Source organism: Hyla sarda, chromosome 1 (genome assembly GCF_029499605.1).
Source record: "Hyla sarda isolate aHylSar1 chromosome 1, aHylSar1.hap1, whole genome shotgun sequence".
In the NCBI taxonomy this organism is placed as follows: domain Eukaryota; kingdom Metazoa; phylum Chordata; class Amphibia; order Anura; family Hylidae; genus Hyla; species Hyla sarda.
The window spans coordinates 44,800,139-44,817,940 of NC_079189.1; positions in this window are offsets into that span (position 1 = coordinate 44,800,139).

Genomic DNA, 17,802 nt, shown 5'->3' on the forward strand with positions numbered 1-17,802 from the left:
TGAGGTACCTTCTGTGCTCTTCTTTGATAGGGATGTGTAGGTAAGCATCTTTCAAGTCCAGCGATGCCATGACTTCCCCTTGCTGGACGATCCCATAAATGGACCTGATGTTGTCCATTCGAAATTTGGTTTTTAGAAGATGTTTGTTTAAAAAACGAAGGTCCACAATTAAGCGCCACTTTCCGTCGGGTTTGGGCACAGGAAAAACACGTGAATACACTCCTAGGAACTCTTCTTCTGATGGAACTGGTTCGAGTGCATTTTTTGCAACAAATTCTGACAGAAGAGTTAAGACCCGCTGGTCTTTGTCCAGATTGAGCAAATATCTGTCCCTGGGCAGGTGGCAAAACTCCAGAGCATAACCGGATCGGATTATGTTCAAAACCCACCGGTCGGAAGTAATTTCCTCCCAGTTTTCCAAGAAATGGAAAAGCCTTGCACCTACCGGAACCATACCTCTGGCGTCAGAACTCCGGTTTAGGCAGATGGGGACCTGGAGGCTTTTTTCTTCCCTTATCTTGAGATTTGAACTGGAACCTTTTATCCGGTCTTTCCTGAAAATTTCGCCTGCGGAAACCTCCTCTGCCCCTTTGGTTACGGTTCCCTCTGAAGGGTCTGCGAAAGGAATGCGGCAGGACCAGACCACCATCCCTTCTCTTATCCTTAAGGACTTTATCCAGATGTTTCCCAAATAGTCTACCTGGCTGAAAGGGGAAGGTACAAAAGTGAGATTTAGATGAAGAGTCTCCCGACCATGATTTTAACCAGATAGCTCTGCGGACGCAGTTTGCTACTGCCATAGACTTGGCTGCTATCTTCAGTACATCTAAAGAAAAGTCACATAAGAAATCAGTAGCAGAATTGATAGAGGAAATTAGAGTTTTTGCATGATGATTTGGCATTTTTCTCTTTAACCTGCGAGAGAGCTGGCTGGACCACAATCTCAAAGCCCTGGATACGGGGACTGAAGACAAAGTTGCTTTATTTAAAGACACCATATTAATATGTAACCTCTTTAGCAAAGTGTCAGCTTTCTTATCCATGGTATCTTTTAACAGGATGGAATCATCAGCTGGAAAAAATGCTTTTTTGGAGATTCCTGCCACCGCCGGATCTACTCTAGCAGGTTCCTCCCACCGTTTAGATACTGACGGGTCTAACTTGTATAGACGTCTGAATCTGGATCCTAAGTCCAGACGTTTATCCGGCTTCTCCCATTCTTTATTCATGATACTTTCAAGTATCTTATGACCTGATAGATGTTTAGACCTTTTCTTAGGAAAATAAAAGAGTCTTTCTCTCCCTTTAATATTATGCTTATCTTTTCCTGTCTCCACACATTTCTTCACTTTACTTATCAACTTGTTAGTTTTTTCAGAGTTAAACAAGAAATAGTCATCAGATACATCGGACTCCGAACCGGAACTAGAAGAGGAGGATGAGGATAATTTCTTTTTATAATGCTTCCTCTTTTTCCCATAAGAGCTATCAGAAGAAGAAGACAAAACTTTGACCGACTTCTTTACACGCTTCACTCTCTTGGAACACACCGGCCCAGAATCAGATGAAGAACTAGAATGTGATCTAGTACTCTTAGGCTTCGCACTGCTGTCAGAAGTAATAGGTACAGACATGCGTTCACGCATCCATGAAAAGAAGTCTCTAGCCTCATCCTCAAAGCCTTCCTTCTCAATAGGAGCACAATCATCACAGATATTGGAAGAGGATAAGGCCCCGAGCGGGTGAAGACAGCTTATACAGCGCTTAACTTTACTGGAACCTAGAGACCTCTGCTCCATATTCTTAGAGCAGAGCTCACAGTCATCAAATGGGAAGGCATCAGGAAGGGGTTCATTGCAGAACACACAGCATCTATGTTTAGACTTTGTCTTCTTCTTCCTGCCAGATTCCGACATCTGCAATACAGGAAGAAGAAACCAGCAACCAGAATGCTAGCAACAGCAGCATAACCCAGGAAACACCATATAAAAACTTAAATACCTTATTAGACCAAGAGCCCGGCTGCCCAGCAAGAGGGTGAGCACACCAGACTCCCAGTCTAATATAGTACTAACTGCCGGCACCCTGCTGAGAAGGACGCCAATGACGTCACCAGCGCGCGCCCAGCTGCTGCCTACAGAAGCAACAACTGGAGGCCGCGCGCCCAAGACGCCGGAACACACAGGAGGAGGCGCCGACGTCACAAGCGCGCCTCCAGTACACAGAAGCGCAGCTGGAGGCCGCGCGCACAGCCCGGAAAAGGTAGAGAAGAAGACTCACCGCCACAGCATCTGCCGGAGGACTCAGGTACAATACGGGACATGTAGACAGGATAGGCTGACAGGATTCTTCACCGCCTCAAAAGCCTATAATCAGAGTCCGGACATCTCCGCCTCGGAGCCCAGGCCCCGCACTGGTCCGCTCCATCCAAGTCAGGCTACTTCACTGACTGAGCCCTGCCACCTACTCCTGTCCAGGAGCAACTCCGGGACCCCGCACCGGCACATCGGGTGGCAGGGAAGGCCAGGACCCCGCACTGGCAGCATACTCACGTACAAAGATGCAGCCCAGACCCCGCAGGACTGATAGATGGGCGAACAGCGTGTGGCCCTCATCAAAGAGGACCAAAAAAAAACACAGTATGGATCTGTTGGTGAGGGTGTTTTATGGGCAATTTGGCCCAGTGTTAATTAATTAATTAATTTATTGAGTCTAGGTGGGCGGTCCTAGTGTGTGGTCAAGTGACCAGTATTACCCAGTTGTGCTGCCGGAGGGGACGATGAGGAAACACAGTATCTCACATAAGTGAGTCCACCCCTCACATTATATATACAGTATCTCCCATAAGTGAGTCCACCCCTCACATTATATATCCAGTATTTCATATAAGTGAGTCCACCCCTCACATTATATATACAGTATCTCCCATAAGTGAGTCCACCCCTCACATTATATACACAGTATCTCACATAAGTGAGTCCACCCCTCACATTATATATACAGTATCTCCCATAAGTGAGTCCACCCCTCACATTATATATCCAGTATTTCATATAAGTGAGTCCACCCCTCACATTATATATACAGTATCTTCTATAAGTAGTGTTGAGCGGCATAGGCCATATTCGAATTCGCGAATATTCGCGAATATATGGACGAATATTCGTCATATATTCGCGAATATTCGCATATTCGTTATATCCCCGTTATATTTTCGCATATGCGAATAGTCGCGTATGCGAAAATTAACATATGTGAATATTAGCATATACAAAATTAGCATATGCGAAAATTCGCATTTGCGAAAATTAGCATATGCGAATTTCGCAAATGCGAATTTTCGCATGCCAGTCTCACACAGTGGTATTAGAGCCTTCTTTACACCACACAAGCTGGAAGCAGAGAGGGGTGATCACTGTGATGTGTACTGTGAAAAATAAAATAAAATAAAATAAATAAAAAAACGAATATTCGTAATTACGAATATATAGCGCTATATTCGCGAAATTCGCGAATATGCGATATTCGCGAATAATATTCGAATTGCGAATATTCGTGAGCAACACTATCTATAAGTGAGTCCACCCCTCGCATTATATACAGTATCTCCCATAATTGAGTCCACCCCTCACATTATATATATAGTATCTCCCATAAGTGAGTCCATCCCTCACATTATATATACAGTATCTCCAATAAGTGAGTCCAACCCTCACATTATATATACAGTATCTCCCATAAGTGAGTCCACTCCTCACATTATATACAGTATCTCCTATAAGTGACTTCACCCCTCACATTATATACAGTATCTCCTATAAGTGAGTCCACCCCTCACATTATATATACAGTATCTCCCATAAGTGAGTCCACCCCTCACATTATATATACAGTATCTCCCATAAGTGAGTCCACCCCTCATATTATATATACAGTATCTCCCATAAGTGAGTCCACCCCTCACATTATATATACAGTATTTCATATAAGTGAGTCCACCCCTCACATTATATATATACAGTATCTCCCATAAGTGAGTCCACCCCTCACATTATATATACAGTATCTCCCATAAGTGAGTCCACCCCTCACATTATATATACAGTATCTCCCATAAATGAGTCCACCCCTCACATTATATATACAGTATATCCCATAAGTGAGTCCACCCCTCACATTATATATACAGTATCTCCCATAAGTGAGTCCACCCCTCACATTATATACAGTATATCCCATAAGTGAGTCCACCCCTCACAATATATATACAGTATTTCATATAAGTGAGTCCACCCCTCACATTATATATACAGTATCTCCCATAAGTGAGTCCACCCCTCACATTATATATACAGTATCTCCCATAAGTGAGTCCACCCCTCACATTATATATACAGTATCTCCCATAAGTGACTCCACCCCTCACATTATATATACAGTATCTCCCATAATTGACTCCACCCTTCACATTATATATACAGTATCTCCCATAAGTGAGTCCACCCCTCACATTATATATACAGTATACCCCATAAGTGAGTCCACCCCTCACATTATATACAGTATATCCCATAAGTGAGTCCACCCCTCACATTATATACAGTATATCCCATAAGTGAGTCCACCCCTCACATTATATACAGTATATCCCATAAGTGAGTCCACCCCTCACATTATATACAGTATCTCCCACAAGTGAGTCCACCCCTCAAATTATATATACAGTATCTCCCATAAGTGAGTCCACTCCTCACATTATATATACAGTATCTCCCATAAGTGAGTCCACCCCTCACATTATATATACAGTATATCCCATAAGTGAGTCCACCCCTCACATTATATATACAGTATATCCCATAAGTGAGTCCACCCCTCACATTATATATACAGTATCTCCCATAAGTGACTCCACCCCTCACATTATATATACAGTATCTCCCATAAGTGACTCCACCCTTCACATTATATATACAGTATATCCCATAAGTGAGTCCACCCCTCACATTATATACAGTATATCCCATAAGTGAGTCCACCCCTCACATTATATACAGTATCTCCCATAAGTGAGTCCACCCCTCATATTATATATACAGCATCTACCATAAGTGAGTCCACCCTTCACATTATATATACAGTATATCCCATAAGTGAGTCCACCCCTCACATTATATATACAGTATCTCCCATAAGTGAGTCCACCCCTCACATTATATATACAGTATCTCCCATAAGTGAGTCCACCCCTCACATTATATATACAGTATCTCCCATAAGTGAGTCCACCCTTCAAATTATATATACAGTATATCCCATAAGTGAGTCCACCCCTCACATTATATATACAGTATCTCCCATAAGTGAGTCCACCCCTCACATTATATATACAGTATCTCCCATAAGTGAGTCCACCCCTCACATTATATATACAGTATCTCCCATAAGTGAGTCCACCCCTCACATTATATACAGTATCTCCCATAAGTGAGTCCACCCCTCACATTATATACAGTATCTCCCATAAGTGAGTCCACCCCTCACATTATATATACAGTATTTCATATAATTGAGTCCACCCCTCACATTATATATATACAGTATCTCCCATAAGTGAGTCCACCCCTCACATTATATATACAGTATCTCCCATAAGTGACTCCACCCCTCACGTTATATATTAAGTATATCCCATAAGTGAGTCCACCCCTCACATTATATACAGTATATCCCATAAGTGAGTCCACCCTTCACATTATATATACAGTATATCCCATAAGTGAGTCCACCCCTCACATTATATATACAGTATATCCCATAAGTGAGTCCACCCCTCACATTATATATACAGTATATCCCATAAGTGAGTCCACCCCTCACATTATATATACAGTATATCCCATAAGTGAGTCCACCCCTCACATTATATATATAGTATCTCTCATAAGTGAGTCCACCCCTCACATTATATATACAGTATCTCCCATAAGTGAGTCCACCCCTCACATTATATATACAGTATCTCCCATAAGTGACTCCACCCCTCACATTATATATACAGTATATCCCATAAGTGAGTCCACCCCTCACATTATATATACAGTATATCCCATAAGTGAGTCCACCCCTCACATTATATATACAGTATCTCCCATAAGTGAGTCCACCCCTCACATTATATACAGTATATCCCATAAGTGAGTCCACCCCTCACATTATATATACAGTATCTCCCATAAGTGAGTCCACCCCTCACATTATATACAGTATATCCCATAAGTGAGTCCACCCCTCACATTATATATACAGTATCTCCCATAAGTGAGTCCACCCCTCACATTATATACAGTATATCCCATAAGTGAGTCCACCCCTCACATTATATATACAGTATCTCCCATAAGTGAGTCCACCCCTCACATTATACACATTATATCCCATAAGTGAGTCTACCCCTCACTTTATATATACAGTATATCCCATAAGCAACTCCACCCCTCACATTATATATACAGCATCTCCCATAAGTGAGACCACCCCTCACATTATATATACAGTATATCCCATAAGTGAGTCCACCCCTCACATTATTTATACAGTATCTACCATAAGTGACTCCACCCCTCACAATATATATACAGTATATCCCATAAGTGAGTCCACCCCTCAAATTATATATACAGTATCTCCCATACGTGAGTCCACCCCTCACATTATATAAACAGTATATCCTATAAGTGAGTCCACCCCTCACATTATATAAACAGTATATCCTATAAGTGAGTCCACACCTCACATTATATATACAGTATCTCCCATAAGTGAGTCCACCCCTCACATTATATATACAGTATCTCCCATAAGTGAGTCCACCCCTCACATTATATATACAGTATATCCCATAAGTGAGTCCACCCCTCACATTATATATACAGTATCTCCCATAAGTGAGTCCACCCCTCACATTATGTATACAGTATTTACCATAAGTGACTCCACCCCTCACAGTATATATACAGTATCTCCCATAAGTGAGTCCACTCCTCACATTATATACAGTATCTCCCATAAGTGAGTCCACCCCTCACATTATATATACAGTATCTCCCATAAGTGAGTCCACCCCTCACATTATATATACAGTATCTCCCATAAGTGAGTCCACCCCTCACATTATATATACAGTATCTCCCATAAGTGAGTCCACCCCTCACATTATATATACAGTATCTCCCATAAGTGAGTCCACCCCTCACATTATATATCCAGTATATCCCATAAGTGAGTCCACCCCTCACATTATATACAGTATCTCCCATAAGTGAGTCCACCCCTCACATTATATATACAGTATATCCCATAAGTGAGTCCACACCTCACATTATATATACAGTATCTCCCATAAGTGAGTCCACCCCTCACATTATATATACAGTATCTCCCATAAGTGAGTCCACCCCTCACATTATATATACAGTATATCCCATAAGTGAGTCCACCCCTCACATTATGTATACAGTATCTCCCATAAGTGAGTCCACCCCTCACATTATATATACAGTATCTACCATAAGTGACTCCACCCCTCACAGTATATGTACAGTATCTCCCATAAGTGACTCCACCCCTCACATTATATATACAGTATCTCCCATAAGTGAGTCCACCCCTCACATTATATATACAGTATCTCCCATAAGTGAGTCCACCCCTCACATTATATATACAGTATCTCCCATAAGTGAGTCCACCCCTCACATTATATATACAGTATCTCCCATAAGTGACTCCACCCCTCACATTATATACAGTATTTCCCATAAGTGACTCCACCCCTCACATTATATACAGTATCTCCCATAAGTGAGTCCACCCCTCACATTATATATAGTATCTCCCATAAGTGAGTCCACCCCTCACATTATATATACAGTATCTCCCATAAGTGAGTCCACCCCTCACATTATATAAACAGTATATCCTATAAGTGAGTCCACCCCTCACATTATATACAGTATCTCCCATAAGTGAGTCCACCCCTCACATTATATACAGTATCTCCCATAAGTGAGTCCACCCCTCACATTATATATACAGTATATCCCATAAGTGAGTCCACACCTCACATTATATATACAGTATCTCCCATAAGTGAGTCCACCCCTCACATTATATATACAGTATCTCCCATAAGTGAGTCCACCCCTCACATTATATATACAGTATCTCCCATAAGTGAGTCCACCCCTCACATTATATACAGTATCTCCCATAAGTGAGTCCACCCCTCACATTATATATACAGTATATCCCATAAGTGAGTCCACCCCTCACATTATATATACAGTATCTCCCATAAGTGAGTCCACCCCTCACATTATATATACAGTATCTACCATAAGTGACTCCACCCCTCACAGTATATATACAGTATCTCCCATAAGTGAGTCCATCCCTCACATTATATATACAGTATCTCCCATAAGTGAGTCCACCCCTCACATTATATATACAGTATCTCCCATAAGTGAGTCCACCCCTCACATTATATATACAGTATCTCCCATAAGTGAGTCCACCCCTCACATTATATATACAGTATCTCCCATAAGTGAGTCCACCCCTCACATTATATATACAGTATCTCCCATAAGTGAGTCCACCCCTCACATTATATATACAGTATCTCCCATAAGTGAGTCCACCCCTCACATTATATACAGTATCTCCCATAAGTGAGTCCACCCCTCACATTATATATACAGTATCTCCCATAAGTGAGTCCACCCCTCACATTATATATACAGTATCTCCCATAAGTGAGTCCACCCCTCACATTATATATACAGTATCTCCCATAAGTGAGTCCACCCCTCACATTATATATACAGTATATCCCATAAGTGAGTCCACACCTCACATTATATATACAGTATCTCCCATAAGTGAGTCCACCCCTCACATTATATATACAGTATCTCCCATAAGTGAGTCCACCCCTCACATTATATATACAGTATCTCCCATAAGTGAGTCCACCACTTACATTATGTATACAGTATCTCCCATAAATGAGTCCACCCCTCACATTATATATACAGTATCTCACATAAGTGACTCCACCCCTCACATTATATACAGTATATCCCATAAGTGAGTCCACCCCTCACATTATATATACAGTATCTCCTATCATTGAGTCCACCCCTCACATTATATACACAGTATCTCCCATAAGTGAGTCCACCCCTCACATTATATATACAGTATCTCCAATAAGTGAGTCCAACCCTCACATTATATATCCAGTATTTCATATAAGTGAGTCCACCCCTCACATTATATATACAGTATCTTCTATAAGTGAGTTCACTCCTCACATTATATTCAGTATCTCCCATAAGTGAGTCCACCCCTCACATTATATATACAGTATCTCCCATAAGTGAGTCCACCCCTCACATTATATATACAGTATATCCCATAAGTGAGTCCACCCCTCACATTATATATACAGTATCTCCCATAAGTGAGTCCACCCCTCACATTATATATACAGTATCTACCATAAGTGACTCCACCCCTCACAGTATATATACAGTATCTCCCATAAGTGAGTCCATCCCTCACATTATATATACAGTATCTCCCATAAGTGAGTCCACCCCTCACATTATATACAGTATCTCCCATAAGTGACTCCACCCCTCACATTATATATACAGTATCTCCCATAAGTGAGTCCACCCCTCACATTATATATACAGTATCTCCCATAAGTGAGTCCACCCCTCACATTATATATACAGTATCTCCCATAAGTGAGTCCACCCCTCACATTATATATACAGTATCTCCCATAAGTGAGTCCACCCCTCACATTATATACAGTATCTCCCATAAGTGAGTCCACCCCTCACATTATATACAGTATCTCCCATAAGTGAGTCCACCCCTCACATTATATATACAGTATATCCCATAAGTGAGTCCACACCTCACATTATATATACAGTATCTCCCATAAGTGAGTCCACCCCTCACATTATATATACAGTATCTCCCATAAGTGAGTCCACCCCTCACATTATATATACAGTATATCCCATAAGTGAGTCCACCCCTCACATTATGTATACAGTATCTCCCATAAGTGAGTCCACCCCTCACATTATATATACAGTATCTACCATAAGTGACTCCACCCCTCACAGTATATGTACAGTATCTCCCATAAGTGACTCCACCCCTCACATTATATACAGTATCTCCCATAAGTGAGTCCACCCCTCACATTATATATAGTATCTCCCATAAGTGAGTCCACCCCTCACATTATATATCCAGTATATCCCATAAGTGAGTCCACCCCTCACATTATATATCCAGTATCTACCATAAGTGAGTCCACCCCTCACATTATATATACAGTATCTCCCATAAGTGAGTCCACCCCTCACATTATATATACAGTATCTCCCATAAGTGAGTCCACCCCTCACATTATATACAGTATCTCCCATAAGTGACTCCACCCCTCACATTATACATACAGTATCTCCCATAAGTGAGTCCACCCCTCACATTATATATACAGTATCTCCCATAAGTGAGTCCACCCCTCACATTATATATACAGTATCTCCCATAAGTGAGTCCACCCCTCACATTATATATACAGTATCTCCCATAAGTGACTCCACCCCTCACATTATACATACAGTATCTCCCATAAGTGAGTCCACCCCTCACATTATATATACAGTATCTCCCATAAGTGAGTCCACCCCTCACATTATATATACAGTATATCCCATAAGTGAGTCCACCCCTCACATTATATATACAGTATATCCCATAAGTGAGTCCACCCCTCACATTATATATACAGTATCTCCCATAAGTGAGTCCACCCCTCACATTATGTATACAGTATCTCCCATAAATGAGTCCACCCCTCACATTATATATACAGTATCTCACATAAGTGACTCCACCCCTCACATTATATACAGTATATCCCATAAGTGAGTCCACACCTCACATTATATATACAGTATCTCCCATAAGTGAGTCCACCCCTCACATTATATATACAGTATCTCCCATAAGTGAGTCCACCCCTCACATTATATATACAGTATCTCCCATAAGTGAGTCCACCACTCACATTATGTATACAGTATCTCCCATAAATGAGTCCACCCCTCACATTATATATACAGTATCTCACATAAGTGACTCCACCCCTCACATTATATACAGTATCTCCTATCATTGAGTCCACCCCTCACATTATATACACAGTATCTCCCATAAGTGAGTCCACGCCTCACATTATATATACAGTATATCCCATAAGTGAGTCCACCCCTCACATTATATATACAGTATCTCCAATAAGTGAGTCCAACCCTCACATTATATATCCAGTATTTCATATAAGTGAGTCCACCCCTCACATTATATATACAGTATCTTCTATAAGTGAGTTCACTCCTCACATTATATACAGTATCTCCCATAAGTGAGTCCACCCCTCGCATTATATACAGTATCTCCCATAATTGAGTCCACCCCTCACATTATATATATAGTATCTCCCATAAGTGAGTCCACCCCTCACATTATATATACAGTATCTCCAATAAGTGAGTCCAACCCTCACATTATATATCCAGTATTTCATATAAGTGAGTCCAACCCTCACATTATATATACAGTATCTCCCATAAGTGAGTCCACTCCTCACATTATATACAGTATCTCCTATAAGTGAGTCCACCCCTCACATTATATATACAGTATATCGCATAAGTGAGTCCACCCCTCACATTATATATACAGTATCTCCCATAAGTGACTCCACCCCTCACATTATATATACAGTATCTCCCATAAGTGAGTCCACCCCTCACATTATATACAGTATCTCCCATAAGTGAGTCCACCCCTCACATTATATATACAGTATCTCCCATAAGTGAGTCCACCCCTCACATTATATATACAGTATCTCCCATAAGTGAGTCCACCCCTCACATTATATATACAGTATATCGCATAAGTGAGTCCACCCCTCACATTATATATAAAGTATCTCCCATAAGTGAGTCCACCCTCCACATTATATATACAGTATCTCCCATAAATGAGTCCACCCCTCACATTATATATACAGTATTTCATATAAGTGAGTCCACCCCTCACATTATATATACAGTATTTCCATAAGTGAGCCCACCCCTCACATTATATATACAGTATCTCCCATAAGTGAGTCTACACCTCACATTATATATACAGTATCTCCCATAAGTGAGTCCACCCCTCACATTATATATACAGTATCTCCCATAAGTGAGTCCACCCCTCACATTATATATACAGTATCTCCCATAAGTGAGTCTACACCTCACATTATATATACAGTATCTCCCATAAGTGAGTCCTCCCCTCACATTATATATACAGTATTTCATATAAGTGAGTCCACCCCTCACATTATATATATACAGTATCTCCCATAAGTGAGTCCACCCCTCACATTATATATAAAGTATCTCCCATAAGTGACTCCACCCCTCACATTATATATACAGTATATCCCATAAGTGAGTCCACCCCTCACATTATATACAGTATCTCCCATAAGTGAGTCCACCCCTCACATTATATATACAGTATCTCCCATAAGTGAGTCCACCCCTCACATTATATATACATTATCTCCCATAAGTGACTCCACCCCTCACGTTATATATTAAGTATATCCCATAAGTGAGTCCACCCCTCACATTATATACAGTATATCCCATAAGTGAGTCCACCCTTCACATTATATATACAGTATCTCCCATAAGTGAGTCCACCCCTCACATTATATATACAGTATATCCCATAAGTGAGTCCACCCCTCACATTATATATACAGTATATCCCATAAGTGAGTCCACCCCTCACATTATATATATAGTATCTCTCATAAGTGAGTCCACCCCTCACATTATATATACAGTATCTCCCATAAGTGAGTCCACCCCTCACATTATATATACAGTATCTCCCATAAGTGACTCCACCCCTCACATTATATATACAGTATATCCCATAAGTGATTCCACCCCTCACATTATATATACAGTATATCCCATAAGTGAGTCCACCCCTCACATTATATATACAGTATCTCCCATAAGTGAGTCCACCCCTCACATTATATACAGTATATCCCATAAGTGAGTCCACCCCTCACATTATATATACAGTATCTCCCATAAGTGAGTCCACCCCTCACATTATATACAGTATATCCCATAAGTGAGTCCACCCCTCACATTATATATACAGTATCTCCCATAAGTGAGTCCACCCCTCACATTATACACATTATATCCCATAAGTGAGTCTACCCCTCACTTTATATATACAGTATATCCCATAAGCAACTCCACCCCTCACATTATATATACAGCATCTCCCATAAGTGAGACCACCCCTCACATTATATATACAGTATATCCCATAAGTGAGTCCACCCCTCACATTATATATACAGTATCTACCATAAGTGACTCCACCCCTCACATTATATACACAGTATATCCCGTAAGTGAGTCCACCCCTCACATTATATATACAGTATCTCCCATAAGTGAGTCCACCCCTCACATTATATATACAGTATATCCCATAAGTGAGTCAATCCCTCACATTATATACACAATCTCCCATAAGTGAGTCCACCCCTCACATTATATATACAGTATATTCCATAAGTGAGTCCACCCCTCACATTATATACAGTATCTCCAATAAGTGACTCCACCCCTCACATTATATATACAGTATCTCCCATAAGTGAGTCCACCCCTCACATTATACACAGTATATCCCATAAGTGACTCCACTCCTCACATTATATATACAGTATCTACCATAAGTGACTCCACCCCTCACATTATATATACAGTATATCCCATAAGTGAGTCCACCCCTCAAATTATATATACAGTATCTCCCATAAGTGAGTCCACCCCTCACATTATATACAGTATCTCCCATAAGTGAGTCCACCCCTCACATTATATACAGTATCTCCCATAAGTGAGTCCACCCCTCACATTATATATACAGTATATCCCATAAGTGAGTCCACACCTCACATTATATATACAGTATCTCCCATAAGTGAGTCCACCCCTCACATTATATATACAGTATCTCCCATAAGTGAGTCCACCCCTCACATTATATATACAGTATCTCCCATAAGTGAGTCCACCCATCACATTATATATACAGTATCTACCATAAGTGACTCCACCCCTCACAGTATATGTACAGTATCTCCCATAAGTGAGTCCACCCCTCACATTATATATACAGTATCTCCCATAAGTGAGTCCACCCCTCACATTATATATACAGTATCTCCCATAAGTGAGTCCACCCCTCACATTATATATACAGTATCTCCCATAAGTGAGTCCACCCCTCACATTATATATACAGTATATCCCATAAGTGAGTCCACCCCTCACATTATGTATACAGTATCTCCCATAAGTGAGTCCACCCCTCACATTATATATACAGTATCTACCATAAGTGACTCCACCCCTCACAGTATATGTACAGTATCTCCCATAAGTGACTCCACCCCTCACATTATATATACAGTATCTCCCATAAGTGAGTCCACCCCTCACATTATATATACAGTATCTCCCATAAGTGAGTCCACCCCTCACATTATATATACAGTATCTCCCATAAGTGAGTCCACCCCTCACATTATATATACAGTATCTCCCATAAGTGACTCCACCCCTCACATTATATACAGTATTTCCCATAAGTGACTCCACCCCTCACATTATATACAGTATCTCCCATAAGTGAGTCCACCCCTCACATTATATATAGTATCTCCCATAAGTGAGTCCACCCCTCACATTATATATCCAGTATATCCCATAAGTGAGTCCACCCCTCACATTATATATCCAGTATCTACCATAAGTGAGTCCACCCCTCACATTATATATACAGTATCTCCCATAAGTGAGTCCACCCCTCACATTATATATACAGTATCTCCCATAAGTGAGTCCACCCCTCACATTATATATACAGTATATCCCATAAGTGAGTCCACCCCTCACATTATATATACAGTATATCCCATAAGTGAGTCCACCCCTCACATTATATATACAGTATATCCCATAAGTGACTCCACCCCTCACATTATACATACAGTATCTCCCATAAGTGAGTCCACCCCTCACATTATATATACAGTATCTCCCATAAGTGAGTCCACCCCTCACATTATATATACAGTATCTCCCATAAGTGAGTCCACCCCTCACATTATATATACAGTATATCCCATAAGTGACTCCACCCCTCACATTATACATACAGTATCTCCCATAAATGAGTCCACCCCTCACATTATATATACAGTATCTCCCATAAGTGAGTCCACCCCTCACATTATATATACAGTATATCCCATAAGTGAGTCCACCCCTCACATTATGTATACAGTATCTCCCATAAGTGAGTCCACCCCTCACATTATATGTACAGTATCTCCCATAAGTGAGTCCACCCCTCACATTATATATACAGTATCTCCCATAAGTGAGTCCACCCCTCACATTATGTATACAGTATCTCCCATAAATGAGTCCACCCCTCACATTATATATACAGTATCTCACATAAGTGACTCCACCCCTCACATTATATACAGTATATCCCATAAGTGAGTCCACCCCTCACATTATATATACAGTATCTCCTATCATTGAGTCCACCCCTCACATTATATACACAGTATCTCCCATAAGTGAGTCCACCCCTCACATTATATATACAGTATATCCCATAAGTGAGTCCACCCCTCACATTATATATACAGTATCTCCAATAAGTGAGTCCAACCCTCACATTATATATCCAGTATTTCATATAAGTGAGTCCACCCCTCACATTATATATACAGTATCTCCCATAAGTGAGTCCACTCCTCACATTATATACAGTATCTCCCATAAGTGAGTCCACCCCTCGCATTATATACAGTATCTCCCATAATTGAGTCCACCCTCCACATTATATATACAGTATCTCCCATAAATGAGTCCACCCCTCACATTATATATACAGTATTTCATATAAGTGAGTCCACCCCTCACATTATATATACAGTATCTCCCATAAGTGAGTCCACCCATCACATTATATATACAGTATCTCCCATAAGTGACTCCACCCCTCACATTATATATACAGTATCTCCCATAAGTGAGTCCACCCTTCACATTATATATACAGTATCTCCCATAAGTGAGTCCACCCCTCACATTATATATACAGTATATCCCATAAGTGAGTCCACCCCTCACATTATATATACAGTATCTCCCATAAGTGAGTCCACCCCTCACATTATATATACAGTATCTCCCATAAGTGAGTCCACCCCTCACATTATATATACAGTATATCCCATAAGTGAGTCCACCCCTCACATTATATATACAGTATCTCCCATAAGTGACTCCACCCCTCACATTATATATACAGTATCTCCCATAAGTGAGTCCACCCCTCACATTATATACAGTATCTCCCATAAGTGAGTCCACCCCTCACATTATATATACAGTATATCCCATAAGTGAGTCCACCCCTCACATTATATATACAGTATCTCCTATCATTGAGTCCACCCCTCACATTATATACACAGTATCTCCCATAAGTGAGTCCACCCCTCACATTATATATACAGTATCTCCAATAAGTGAGTCCAACCCTCACATTATATATCCAGTATTTCATATAAGTGAGTCCACCCCTCACATTATATATACAGTATCTCCCATAAGTGAGTCCACCCCTCACATTATATACAGTATCTCCCATAATTGAGTCCACCCCTCACATTATATATATAGTATCTCCCATAAGTGAGTCCACCCCTCACATTATATATACAGTATCTCCAATAAGTGAGTCCAACCCTCACATTATATATCCAGTATTTCATGTAAGTGAGTCCAACCCTCACATTATATATACAGTATCTCCCATAAGTGAGTCCACTCCTCACATTATATACAGTATCTCCCATAAGTGAGTCCACCCCTCGCATTATATACAGTATCTCCCATAATTGAGTCCACCCCTCACATTATATATATAGTATCTCCCATAAGTGAGTCCACCCCTCACATTATATATACAGTATCTCCAATAAGTGAGTCCAACCCTCACATTATATATCCAGTATTTCATATAAGTGAGTCCACCCCTCACATTATATATACAGTATCTCCCATAAGTGACTCCACCCATCACATTATATATACAGTATCTCCAATAAGTGACTCCACCCCTCACATTATACACAGTATCTCCAATAAGTGAGTCCAACCCTCACATTTATGTAAATATTTTAAATCTGTTCATTCACAACACTGAAGAAATTACCCTCTTCTACTATTTAAATTAGTGAGTGCACAAGCTGTATAACAGTGTTTAATGTTGTGTCCGCTCATACTAACTCAACAGACAGCCATTTATGTCTAAACCTTGGCTACAAAGGTGGGTACACCCCTAAGTCCCAATTGGGCCCAAGTAACCATTTTCCCTCTCTGGTTTCTCGGGACTTGTTAATGTTACAAGATCTTAGGTATGAATGGGGAGCAGATGTGTTAACTTTGGTGTTATTGCTCTGACAGTCTCTATTACTGGTCTCTGGAAGTTCAACCAGACAAATAA